Below are 11,477 nucleotides of genomic sequence, written 5' to 3'. Positions count from 1 at the left end.
CGTATATATATAAAATATGTATAAAATCATATGAATATAAAATCGATGACCAGATCAACGGCGATCAGACGGCGATTCAATTTAAGTATATATGCCAGTGATGACGACGGCTTTCCCTTTTTCCCATCGTTTTTGTTGAGTGGGTTGAATAATGTAGATGTAAGGTGAGTTGTGTTGAGTGGTGTCATTAGTTGTGATGAATTGCGCTGTTGTATTAGGGTGCGCCAGTTTTCCCGGGTAGAGGGGGTGGATGCTTAACTCATTTAAACAATAAGCAATTATTGTTATGCTTTTGCAATATGTTGCCACATAGTATATTTTGATTCATTTAACGGTTGTTTGTATCACCTAAAACTAATCGAGTTAGATATAGGGTTATTTATGTGGGGCCCGTCACCCTCTTCAATCCACACTATCTAAATACATATATATGCCCCTTTTGATTTGAAAATATTTATTAGTTTACTTTTATTAAAAAAATTCCATTCTGCTTTTAGTTACAATATCAACTTCTTCTGAATTACAAAACGTTATTCTTTCACTTTCAGTTAAAACGTACAATAATCTTATTTTTTCACTTTTTCTTAATTATAAAACATTATAATGTATTTCTTAACTTTTTACTCTATTCGCCGTGCGCGTCCGTTTCATTCAGTGGCTGATTTCTAATCAGAGATAAAGAGATCCCCAACTCTCCTGCCACTGGAAATGTGAGAACCGTTCACCTACCGAACTTTGACAGTTGAGCGGGTTGGGTAGGTTTTGACATTTTTCAATTGGAATGACTGGAACGGCTAGATTGAAGTCATACCACAAATATATGTGAACGGAGGAATTTCTTGCCGCCGTTTAGGATCGCTAATAAAAATTTAAAACATTGAAAATTAAAGAAAATGCGAAATTAAAATACGTTTCATGAACCGTTTTGTAATTTGATGCATAATATTATATAATTAATTCTCAATTACAAATGATTAATAACATTAACTAATTGAGAACTAACCGGCTTAATTCACCTTCTTAAGTGTTGAATGGTCGAAAGTCAGTTGTTTTAATATACCATAAAATCATAAAAAAGGATTTAAGTAGTTTCGCCATATWTTAAAAGTGCAATATATAATAATTTGCAATCGTAATAAATTTTGGGTGTTTTAATTTAAAATGCCCAAAAATTCTTATTTTGTTTGATCTGGCGATAATGGAAAATGTTATAAAAAACGCTTATTTTGATACGCTCTCACACTGGAATAAGTTGGCCATCCCATTGTCCCTGCTTCTAACTTTAACTCTTTTAGCTCATCGCCATCGGAGCAACCTACGGTCTGTCATTTCTCTGTTGTCACTTTTCCCTTTCTGCCAGAGATACCATTCCACATTCGGCCTTCCTGACCCTGTATTCGCCCTCGAATGAAGGTTGCGATCTTTTCATATTTTCAGCTACAGTTGTCGTGTGGCCGGATCCCTCGTGATCCCTTACCTTTTCTACTTCGTATCAGTCGTGTCCTAAAGTCTGTTTTACCTTGTACGGACCGAAAAACTTGGGTCTAAATTTTAAAGCCGTACCATATTGGGTACGCTTTCTTTCCTGTTTTTTTTAATATATTTCTTATTGCGCTTCCTTTCGTTGTGAATCTCTTTCTTTATCTAAATCTTCAATAGTTATCTCGGCTAGTGCTGTTACAACATTAACGCGCATTTCAACACCCGTGAAAGGGTGAAAACCTTGTACTTCTTGGCGGTGTATTGTTTGTACATCTTTGCTAGCATCGGAATTACTATCTTATGCTCGCGTTTTACCTGGCCATTTCCCCTCAAAACACCTGGGGCGATTAGTAAATGTTGTATTCCCTCGCTTACACAGTAATCCTTACCCATATTTGACGTAAACGCCGTTCCCCTGCTTGAGCGAATTATATTCGTTTGGGGTTACCGAACAGGGCTGACTGTTTTTTGATGTTTGCCACTACGCTATCGGTACCTGTATTTCACGTGGGGTACTGCCACACAAACTTTGAAAATGTGTCGACTACTACAAAAATATAATTATAGGACTTACTTGTGGTTTCCATGGGGCCGACGTGATTTATGTGGTAGGTCCCAAGAGGTCTATCTTCGTTATGAATTGGTTACAAAAAGCCTTCCTTCCAACCGGTTTTACTTTCGGATATTATGCATTAGATGCTCTCTTCATAACCTTTCGGCTTTTGTCGCCAGACTTGGCATATCAAATGTTTTTTTTAACTGAATCTAATCTTCTTTTGACTGAGAAATGTCCTTGTTCATGAACTATTCTAATATCTTCGTTTTCCATCAAAGTTGGTACTACTATAAGTTCCTTGATGGTATCTTTATAGAGCACACCCTGCTTCACGTAAAAGTTTTCATACTCATGTTCCAATACCTTAACAACTGCTCGGACTTAATCGTCCACTTGCTGTGCTTGCTGAAGTCGATGGTGCAGACATGACACCCTGCTGAGCGCATCTACATGACGCATTTTGCTGCCCGATCTATGTTTTATTTCGTAATTGTAATTTTGTAATAAAAGTGCCCACCGCGCGACGCGTAAAGGAATATCTTTTTTCTGCATGGTCATAGTGAACGCATTGCAGTCTGTGATAATTTTGAACTTAATACCCAAGACATATCCTCGCCACTTTTTCAGGGCTTCCATTATCGCCAATACTTCAAACTCATAGGCGTGGTATTTCTCTTCAGCCGGTTTGGTTTTCCGGCTCATATATTGTATAGGGTGATACAATTGATCGTTTACTTTTTGGAGCAAAACACCCCCATACCTATGCATGGAAGCATCGCTATGTACCTCTGTTGTCGCTTTGAGGTTATAAAGCCGAAGAACTGGTGTACTTATGAGAGCTGGTTTTAATTGCTGAAAAGCGGCTACGTGTTCGTCGTTTATGGTAAACTTTGTACCTTGACGTAGTATGTCTGAAAGAGGTTTAGCTAACCTTGCATATCCTTCAATGGAATGCGTAAAATATGACGTTAACCCTAAATAACGCTGCACAGATTTACGATCATGTGGCAGATGAATCTTTTTTACTGCCAGAACTTTAGGTTATAACGGCCTAATCGGCTGCTCGCCCTAGAACACGCCGTAACTTTTGGATTCCTTCCTATTCATCCTAAGAAGGAATGATCAGTTCGTCCATGTAAGCCACGCATATACCATCTTGCATGTACTCTCTGAAAATTGCAAAATAAACCTCGAGAAAACCGCTCGAGAGTTTGGTCTCCCAAATGGAACAAAATGAAACTCGTATTGACCACTATGATTTACAAACGATGTAAACTTCCTTATCCCTCATTATTTTTAAGTTAAGGAGTTAGGGGTAGTCAAAGGCACGAAAAAATTACAATTTTCATGTTTGTTTTTTTTTTTTGCTAGTTAATGGTGTTATTTTACAAAAGTAGTAATATGACATTATTATAGAATGTGTTGACTTGAAGTCACGAAATTTCAAAAAAAAAAAATAATAATAATTTCCAAAGTTATAGTTGTTTGTGTTGACCCTGTTATAAAAAAGGTACTTGCGGTGACAACTATAAGTCCTTGAAGATTCATCTAAAATCAACCGGACAAAAATAAATAGATAAACTCAGGCCTGATCGAAGGATTTATTTTTCTTTCAAAAATGACCGAAATGTCGGCAAGAATATTTTTCTAAACTTTTGGCCTTAAAAATCGAAATTTTTCAAAAACAAAAAATCCTTTGATCATGCCCGAGTTTATTATATATTCTAAAAGCTGTATAAATTTCTTTAAAATCTACTGAGCGGTTTTCGAATTACAGTTGTCACCAGTTCGAAGAAGATAGTTTTGAGAAAAACGCATTTAAAGTTTCACACTAGCGCTTTGAAGTGCCCGAGCTCTCTTTGCTTCCAAAGATGTCCCTAGTAGCTACCACGTTGTCCGGATCTATTTGGTCGCCAATGTACGCACTTGTGGCCTTCACATATGCAGCCACCCCTGCTGTATGCTCTGCATCGCGCAGATTTTGCAGCCATCACTGATTAATACTTCTGAGTCGCACTCAGAGTACTCCAAATGAAATTCTCTGTCACCACTGCTTTGCGCTCTTCGTGCCACGAGCAGATTTTATAAAACGAGTTTTCGGCGTCTGCGTTACTTTATAGCAGTACTTAAATAACGGGTCTAACTGTCCAATGCGCGGCTGTACAGTTTTTCAGAAGTTTCGGAACTTCTAAGGACTGTACTTTGCCCCACGTGCCCGCACAATTGTTTGCTTTTACGTACTTTTTGCCACAAGTTTTAACACAATTATCATTTTGGTTTTCCCTTAAAAGGAAAAACCCGCACTTTCCACTTCTGATACCAATTTGTGGGGTCCGTCACCCTCTTCAATCCACACTATCCAAATACATATGTATGTCTCTTTAGATTTGAAAATATTTATTAGTTTACTTTTATTTAAAAGACACAATCCGCTGTTATAAAAAAGGTACTTGAGGTGACAACTATAAGTCCTTGAAGATTCATCTAAAATCAACCGGACAAAATTAGTTTTATAAATAGATAAACTCAGGCCTGATCGAAGGATTTATTTTTCTTTCAAAAATGACCGAAATGGCGGCAAGAATTTTTTTTTCTAAATTTTTGGCCTTAAAAATCGAAATTTTTCAAAAACAAAAAATCCTTTGATCATGCCCGAGTTTATTATATATTCTAAAAGCTGTATAAATTTCATTAAAATCTACTGAGCGGTTTTCGAGTTACAGTTGTCACCAGTTCAAAGAAGATAGTTTTGAGAAAAACGCGTTTAAAGTTTCACACTAGCGCTTTGAAGTGCCCGAGCTCTCTTTGCTATTTGTCGAATAAGTCAAAAACTAATTATCCGATCCAATGCGTGGCTGTACAGTTTTTCAGAAGTTTCGGAACTTCTAAGGACTGTACTTTGCGCCACGTGCCCGCACAATTGTTTGTCTTTTACGCACTTTTTGCCACAAGTTTTAACACAATTATAATTTTGGTTTTCCCTTAAAAGGAAAAACCCGCACTTTCCACTTCTGATACACTATCCAAACACATATGTATGTCTCTTTAGATTTGAAAATATTTATTAGTTTACTTTTATTTAAAAGACATAATCCGATTTTTGTTAAAACAGCAACATCTTCTGAATTACAAAACGTTATTCTTTCACTTTCAGTTACAACGTGCAATACAATAATATTATTCTTTTCACTTCTTCTTAATTACAAAACGTTATTCTTTCACCCACATTTATATATAATAAGACAAGTTCAACGGTGCCTGTCTGTCTGTTCCTCTGTGCAAGCTGTAATTTGAGTAAAAATTTAGATATCTTAATGAAAGTACACATGTTTCTCGGTATCGAAACTAACCACCTGGTATTGCTGATGGACTTAACCGGACCAATGCGCCCTCACAAAACGCCATTAAGCGAATACTGAGTACTAGGGTTGCTTCGAAAGTTGCAAATGGAAGATGAAAATTTAAATTTTCCATTCTAAAGTACTCTCTTCAAGCTCGCAGTAACAGGCGGCACCTTCGTGCTAAAAATTTAAAAAAAAGTGTGCTTGTCCGGTCTCTAATTAATATAATATAAATATCTCCTAAACAACTTAAGCCACAAAAACCTAATTCGATCATTACAAATTCTTTTAGCAACACTACCAATACACCAAAGTGGATGAAAGCGGAAAATAACCCTGTTCATTCCCCATATAAAGGTATTTCACACCCGGATAGTATGAGAACCCTTAACAGGAGCCAGGTAGAAACTCGACGATGGGGGTAACGCTTTCTTCATACCGGTTTACCTGTTATTTGTTCGTAATAGTTGTTAATTTACCCCATTTAAGCAATTAATATTTTTTTTCGTGGCTGTTATAATTGAAAAAAACTTATTACTTTGGAACTAGTTCGGACAAAAATACGAACAAGCAACTTGAATATGATTTAAACGTATAGTTATTACTAAATTACAAAACTATTCTGAGAGTATTGGCTAATTTGAAACATCGCTGTGCTTGAGGCGATTAAGTCGTCTTGGTGGTTATCTCTATATGTATGTTAACTTGGTTACTTCTTTGTTACAATGTTGTAGCAATCTTGCATTATGGCTGCAGAAAGTTTGGATATTTCTGCGTTAGCCGAGTCTACGCTTAGATCACTCTCTTTATCAGCACATCTACAATACCAAGGCGCTTTGACAGTTAAATGACTGTCTTATTATTTGCGTTAGTAACTAGGTCCCAAGGGTTGCGCACCTTCCTTAATTGAGAAGGTACCGTTGCCCAGCTGGTTAATCATCTCGTGAAAATAAAGGATGACATCACTGCTATCCAAGAAGTGCGGGACAAGGACTAAAACTAATGGGTAATGCTCGAAAATTCTGCGAAAAGATGTGGCGACTAGTAGAAGGTGGGTAGACGTTCATCCATGTTGTTGTTGTTGTTGTAACGGCAAAATTCTGCCGAGTTGACAGTCCTTGGCCGGATAAAAATCCGGGTCCGTTACGGTTTTCGTAGACCCGACTGTCGTGGGAACGGGACGTTCATCCATCTGGGAGAATGCCAATACTCGGCGACGGGGTGTCTTACGCACAATGAATCCCACACCGAACTTGCGCTCCAATATATGACTACAGTTGTAAGTTCTATAAAATAGCACATTTGAAATACTGCCTTTATGCTATACTGTCAAACCTTAAATTGATCATAATCCGAGCAGAACTGTTCAAGCCTCCAGATACCGAATATGTGGACCTATGTGCTTACAGCTCACTTTTTAACAAAAATATAGGTTAGTTCGTGAATGTTACTGACAGTGTGAGAGAGTCTTTTGCCGATAATTATGTCGTGTCGAAAATCGACAAAATCGGGTTAATACTCGGGTCAATACTAAATAGCTATAAAGTACTTAACACTACCGATTAACTTTTACTTGCATATTTAACAGAAATTTTTCAAATTTCCGGTTGACGGATACATGAATATGATATATACATATATGTATATGATCTGTCTCTTATACACATCTAGATGTGTATTATGATATATATATATATATATATAAAGATATATAAATATATAACTTCAAATTTAACGGGGAATATTTGGTATCATTTGTAAGGATATTCTTTACCATCGATTATTTGGAGATTATATTTTTCAAATGTTTGTACGCTTCCAAATTAAGTTGTCGACGTAATCGTTCCATGCATCAGTCCGAGTTGCGCCGACTCGACTCTAGACGGCTTTCGTGTACACTCTCAGCTATGGCTGCTATATTTTCGTCAGTACGTATTAGACGTGATCTATTCGGTAAAATATTATCCAATAATTAATGCTGGGTCTTAATCGCAAAATCGAGCTAAATCGTTTTTCAAGAACTCAGTTGTTTTCTTATGTCGTTTTCAACTATACCAATGAACACAATTATCTCATATATTAACGTTGTTGTTAAAATTATGATTAGCTTGTGAGCAGGTAAAAGTTGGTAAAAATACTCATTTACTTTTTCAGTGTATGGGCTTAAGTTCCACTTGAATTTTGAATATTAAAACACCTACTAGGGCACCACTTAAAACATAAGGTTTGGTTTTTGATTTATTCCTCAGCAACTTTAATCAAGACAGATAGATTCTTCGGATATTGATGTTATTTGCGATCCTTGATCTATGAGAGCACGTATGTAGCAGATAAATTCTCCGCATAGTGTTTTTGCTATAGCTAAAATAACTGATTTTGATGAAATTTTTGTGGACGTATCTTTTTTACTCTCTTCGGGTTTTAAATGGAAGATATCACGATGATTTTGGAAACATTTTTTACCTTTGATGTTCATTTTTTATTTTTCCCCACTTACATGACTTAGAAAATTGTAGCAGACAATAAAAAATATAATATCAATCGATTTAAAGAATTTTTCGATTTTACGAATTAGATGTACAACAAAAAATTTGTTATATTGGCCGATCATCGTAAATGATAAAAAATTTTGATGGCACTATCCTTTCTAAGAAATCGTTTATTCCTAACTTACCTAAGTACGAGCACGATACGAAAGGTACAAATGGTTTTATATGTGAAGACTTTTTGCCAAAAGTAATAAAACGATTTACTTCTGATATTCAAAGCGTAGTTCTGTAGATTAACTCTCAGAAAAGGTCCCGATCATAAGGCCGCCAGTAACTGTCAGGACTGTGTTATGTTGGTCTTATTTCTTTTTCGTTTTTCTCGGAACCCGTTTACGAATGTACTTCATTGCCAATTGCAATATTAGAGCTATATAACGTGATTGTGTAAACAGTCTCTAGTCACTATTAGAGACATTTTGAGGTAAAGTCTCACTTTGTGACTAGTTATTCTTCACTAAACAGTCTCTAGCGTTAGTCTCAAAATATTGCCTCAAATTTGAGACCTGATAGTTAGCAGGTCACAAAACTAAAAACAATCCTCTTTGCCATTTTGAATATACTGAATAGAGATAATCATAGATATTAATCGATTATCGTTTTTTTTCATATTTTTTAAGCAACTCAAACACGAAAACCTTATAAATAAATTATTTTAACATAAATTTCGAAAATTTATTAAAGAAAGTCAACATATATTTTTATTTTTATTGTTAATTATGATTATTGCTGTTATAGAAAATTTTATATTTGTTATCGACGTATTTATTTTCATTCCAGTGTAAAAACATCATCATCACTGAATAAAGAAATGCAATAGATTTTGTGACTGTCACTTACAGAATAGCAAAATCATCTGTAACAAAAATTGTCTCTAACTTAAAATCTCAACTCCACTGCAAATATTTTGTTTCTTCTTCAAGCCAAAAGCAATTGGAATGGCATTGACATGGACATTGACTATTATAATCAAATCTATAAAAATGAGAATTTCGAGAATTAAAGCAGACAGTTGGCTGGCTAGCATGTTCCCTATAAACAAGTACCTCAAAAATTGGCAGCAAAACTGTTCATGTTGTTGTTGGATGAAAATCCATATCACTCCCCATATAACAGTACTGGTCAAATCTACTAAAAGCGCGATAAATCAATAACTAAATGCATCAGAGACGTAAAAATTTGCGCGCCGGGGTGGTATGACAAGGCTTTATAGGGACCGTGGTAAAAATTGGGCGATCGGCGTGCCACCGATTGGTCGATATTACCTGTCAGCATATGAGTTATCTATATATATATATATTATATATGTAAGCCTAGCTTACTTGTTTACATTGTCATTAATAAATAATAAGTTTATTAATTCTCATTTAAATTTGTAATTAAACTGTACTGAACTAATTTATACTATATGTTGTATAAACCCTATTCTTCTAAATCAGAGGTTCAAACTTACTCAAAAAGAATTGTTATTAAAATTTTTGTCATTATTTTAAAAGCCAGATTTAGAGGGTTTAGTCTTTCTTATTACAAATATTAGAATTGAGTAATTTAGACAGGAGTTACCGATAGCACACCAGATAGCATATTCGTTAATTCATCACCATGATTTTATTTATTGATAATAATGTTTTTAGAATTATCGATATTCCCAAGTCTGCTGAAATACACATTTATTACCTGTAAATAAGAAAATAATAAAACACAGTTTTGAGTTTGCTTTTATAAAAATATACCGATGATATGGTATAAATTCCAAATTATTAAAAATAAACACTTCCTTTTCCTTTCATTGTCCGTAGATTAGTAGAGTTTCTTTTTTTTAACTCTCAAATGTAGTCTCCCTTAATATTTTCCTTATACTGGCCATAGTAATGTCTCTCAAATGCCATTATATCATGATGGAAGCGTTCTAGTCGTTCTTCCGAATATATRTATCTAGACAGATCCTAGATCCTATTATGGTGAAATCCGTTATGATGTCAGTTATCAGCTCGTCATAATTGGCAACTTTATCCAAGGAAACCATAGAACTTTTCTAGGCCTTTTTATCCTCATTGCTAAGTAACTTTGGGAAAATATCACCATCCAAAATTTCGTGAGTGCCTACAAAGATTCCATTCTTCAAATATCTTTCACCGTCAACAACGCGTGAAGACCAACATTATAAATTGTCTAATGCTTAAAACAAATATTTTTCATCCTTTTGTAATCCTGTGCAACGTCAAGTAGATACCGAAAATATTCCTATATCACCGATTTTACCTTTACCTTTTACCTTTACGTTTACCTTTAATAATATGAAAATAAAATTTTGTTCATTCCTGCCATTCCGCAGATATCGAATTTTTTGTCCTCCAACCCGCTTTCTCAACGCCGGGAGCTTGTCCGCGAACAGATTATGATTTTTCGGCTGTGGGATCCAGAACTAAATTGTTATAGAAGATATCTCTAAATTATTATTGAAATTCTTTTTCCAAATCAATGTTGCAATGATTTAGGAATAAAGAGTCATAATTTCATACAACATAATTTATATTTAAATAATGCTAGGAGGGAAAACAATTTTAAACCAAAATTCTGAAAATATTCGTCAAAGTTTATCGTAAGTTTGTTGAAATTTTTTTATAATAATCCGTAATGTCAACAAATAAAAACGCATTAACAGAAAATGCAGAGAAAAAATATGCATACTTTAATTTCATTGCTAACCAAGAAAAATCATTAGACGAGCTTTCTCAATCCAAAAAGAGTTTCTTGTGGTTATTCAGATTTTCTAAACGACGTTGCCGATGGATCATTTAAATTCGAACAAATTAGTGACATTTTGCACGAGCTTAGGAGGATAGTGTTATATGAGTAGCCAGATTCTTTTACACATGGCTCAAACAGCTCATGACTTCCGGTCGTAGACAAAGTATCCTCTGAGTAACAGTGAAAACAGCCTTTTAAATTAAAAAAAAAAAAATTAGCAAGTGAACCATCCCTTCCCAGGGTTGTGCGTTGGGATTGGGACTCGCCACGTAATAAACATCCCCAATGAAACCTAAACGACAGCCTCGGAAAAGTTTCTATAGTTTACAACTGAATAATACAAAAGTATCAAATTAATCGAATGTGGTTGGAATTATCCCAGTAGGTCCTGAGAAATAGTATATCAAGGTGGAGGTAGACAAACCAACCGACAAGGGTAATGCTCGAAAATTCTACGAAAATATGCGGCGACTAACAGAGGGTTTCACGACCGGAGCATACTCTTGTAGAAAACCCGAGGTTGATGCCCAGATCATACTACAATTATAAAGGGAAAACTTCTCCAGCCTGCTGAATGGCAGTGAAAGCATAACACCAGGAGGTATCGAAACCCGATTCCCCAATCGATGACGATGGATCAGATGCTTCATTGCCCGACCAGGAAGAAGTTCGAATAGCAATTACCAGTATGAAGAACAACAAAGCGGCAGGACCCGATGAATTGCCGACCGAGCTATTCAAATACGGTGGCAAAGAACTGATAAGGAGCATGCATCAGCTTCTTTGTAGAATATGGTCGGA

General features: G+C 35.5%; 1 long non-coding RNA gene across 3 annotated transcripts in view; it reads left to right on the top strand.

The window, feature by feature from the left end:
• The window catches only part of LOC108976587, a 60,105-nt gene extending 49,693 nt beyond the window's left edge, over nucleotides 1–10,412 (top strand). For all 3 annotated transcript variants that reach the window (XR_001993966.1, XR_001993967.1, XR_001993965.1), the window contains one exon: nucleotides 8,706–10,412. This is a non-coding gene — a long non-coding RNA (uncharacterized LOC108976587). The remainder of the gene's footprint in view (nucleotides 1–8,705) is intronic.
• Nucleotides 10,413–11,477: the final 1,065 nt, after the last annotated feature.

This window comes from Bactrocera latifrons, unplaced genomic scaffold, assembly GCF_001853355.1.
Source record: "Bactrocera latifrons isolate USDA-ARS-PBARC rearing strain unplaced genomic scaffold, ASM185335v1 scaffold_787, whole genome shotgun sequence".
NCBI classification, from domain to species: domain Eukaryota; kingdom Metazoa; phylum Arthropoda; class Insecta; order Diptera; family Tephritidae; genus Bactrocera; species Bactrocera latifrons.
Note: the sequence above shows the minus strand (reverse complement) of the source record. Positions and strands in the feature narration are given on the sequence as shown.